The sequence below is a fragment of the Littorina saxatilis genome, linkage group LG17 (genome assembly GCF_037325665.1).
Source record: "Littorina saxatilis isolate snail1 linkage group LG17, US_GU_Lsax_2.0, whole genome shotgun sequence".
In the NCBI taxonomy this organism is placed as follows: Eukaryota; Metazoa; Mollusca; class Gastropoda; order Littorinimorpha; family Littorinidae; genus Littorina; species Littorina saxatilis.
Genome location: NC_090261.1, coordinates 64358271 through 64360787, shown reverse-complemented (window position 1 = coordinate 64360787; position 2517 = coordinate 64358271). Strand labels below are relative to the sequence as shown.

Below are 2517 nucleotides of genomic sequence, written 5' to 3'. Positions count from 1 at the left end.
TGTTCAGACAAGACACAGTGTTCAGACAAGACACAGTGTTGAGACAAGACACAGTGTTCAGACAAGACACAGTGTTGAGACAAGACACAGTGTTCAGACAAGACACAGTGTTCAGACAAGACACAGTGTTCAGACAAGACACAGTGTTCAGACAAGACACAGTGTTGAGACAAGACACAGTGTTCAGACAAGACACAGTGTTCAGACAAGACACAGTGTTCAGACAAGACACAGTGTTCAGACAAGACACAGTGTTCAGACAAGACACAGTGTTCAGACAAGACACAGTGTTCAGACAAGACACAGTGTTCAGACAAGACACAGTGTTGAGTCTGTGCGTTGAGACTCCGCAAGCTGACAATAGACCTTATTGATTGTCCAAACTCTCGCAAACTCGAAAGAGAGCAAAACATGTGGTGCACCTATCTCGCGAGAGCTGCGAAGACTCGACGTTCGAAGTTCTCGCGACATCCGAAGCATAACAAAGAGCATGTCTCGCGGAAATCTCGCTAGAGCTGCTCACATTCCGAAAAGGTCCATAATGCGTCGCGTGGGGCGGATCAAGCGGGGATGAAGCGTTTAGAGAACGGGACAGATCTGCTGCACAGTTTAGAGAACGGGACAGATCTGCTGCACAGTTTAGAGAACGGGACAGATCTGCTGCACAGTTTAGAGAACGGGACAGATCTGCTGCACAGTTTAGAGAACGGGACAGATCTGCTGCACAGTTTAGAGAACGGGACAGATCTGCTGCACAGTTTAGAGAACGGGACAGATCTGCTGCACAGTTTAGAGAACGGGACAGATCTGCTGCACATTTTGAGATGAGACACAGTTTTCATTGTGTGTGTGATGACTCCACGTGCTGACAGTATTGCCCTATCAGAACAGGTGAGGATGTATTGAGTCTGCAGTACATGGCAGATGTTCAGGTGGTGCTCAGTATGGAGACTCGCTTGACCGTTCGCGCTACCTGGATCAGGCCGGTACTTAGTGTTATGGGGACAAGCCTGCTTGTTGTGTTCAGATAAAGCACTGTGGCACGTGACACACGTTCTGCCGGTGATAGGCGTGGGAACTCAACGCGCTACGCATTCTACCTGTAGAGAGCTAGCGCTCTGAGAAGGGTGCAGACCTGCTGGTGGTGTTGCGATGAGGGTCGGTGGTGTGTGAGGTGAATCAGTGTGCTGCCCGTACTACTTTACTACATGTTGCACATTGAAAATAAGATATATCTGTTGGCAGTGTTCAGATAAGGCGTCGTGGAATTTTCTGTCCGCAGACTCAGCCTGCTGCTTCTGTTCCCTGTGAGACAGCCACGACTCTTCTTCTTCAGGGGAACTAGGCACACCTCCTGTCGTGATGACCTGTTGACCGAGACTCAAGCTGTTTCCCGCACTGGTACATTGTCTGATTGTCGGTGGCAAGAGATGACACTGGTACATTGTCTGATTGTCGGTGGCAAGAGATGACACTGGTACATTGTCTGATTGTCGGTGGCAAGAGATGACACTGGTACATTGTCTGATTGTCGGTGGCAAGAGATGACACTGGTACATTGTCTGATTGTCGGTGGCAAGAGATGACACTGGTACATTGTCTGATTGTCGGTGGCAAGAGATGACACTGGTACATTGTCTGATTGTCGGTGGCAAGAGATGACACTGGCAGACCATTCGCCAAGATGACGATGGCCATTCTGTGACGTTCCTGGCGTCAGCCATACAGCTCGGTGTGCTACGAGGTGTTCGTCCTGGAAGACACAACACTGCTACGTGAGCCTGTTGACCCCCGTGAGCCTGTTGACCCCCGTGTGTAGAGCTGGTGTCGCTCTGATCATAATGCTCTGGAGAGTTAGTCCTGATTGGCCTGCAAGCCACTAGAGAATATCAACATGATGCTGGTGCAGCGAGACAGGGAAGGGACGTAACTGTGATCCTCGGGATAGACAACGTTGCCACGGAGGGCAGACAAATGTGCCACTGAGGGCACACCGATTCCCTTGTGGAAAGGAAGCGTCGTGAAGAGTTCCAGGTCTTTACCGCGCGTTAAAACGTGTGGCGCATCTCATTCACTTGCTAAATGACAGTGCAAACAAGGCAACTGATATGTACTTAGACAAATGGAGCTGTCATTTCATGTCATTTCTTTTCATTGCATACTGAATCGTCCCATTCGCTCCCAACGGAAAGCTAACAACAAGACACACTATCCTGGATGTCATAACCCTACATGAATATATTATGTGAAACATTTCTGTTTGTTATGCATTCATATAATAAAATTGTATGGAATGTTAAATTGTCATTGTGTGAAACTCGGCATGCAGTTAGCCCCAATTGTGCGGTGTAGCATCCTGCTAAGTTGGGGACAGACAGTGTGCACGTGCACACACTGTATTGACAGAGATGGCGCTGCAGTCGCTGTGGATGGCCTCTTCTTGCAGGTTGACTAGTGGAGGGGGAGGTTGACTAGGTTGACTAGTTGAGGGTGATGTTGACTAGTGAAGGGAGGTTT

The 2517-nt window shown here is 48.9% G+C and overlaps 1 protein-coding gene across 2 annotated transcripts in view; it reads left to right on the top strand.

Moving 5' to 3' along the window:
* The window catches only part of LOC138952121 (transmembrane protein 179-like), a 48834-nt gene extending 46533 nt beyond the window's left edge, over positions 1-2301 (top strand). The window contains exon 7 of one of the 2 annotated variants that reach the window (XM_070323715.1): positions 332-2301. The gene's annotated coding sequence lies outside the window, so the exon portion shown is untranslated. The other variant, XM_070323714.1, reaches the window with a different exon arrangement.
* Positions 2302-2517: the final 216 nt, after the last annotated feature.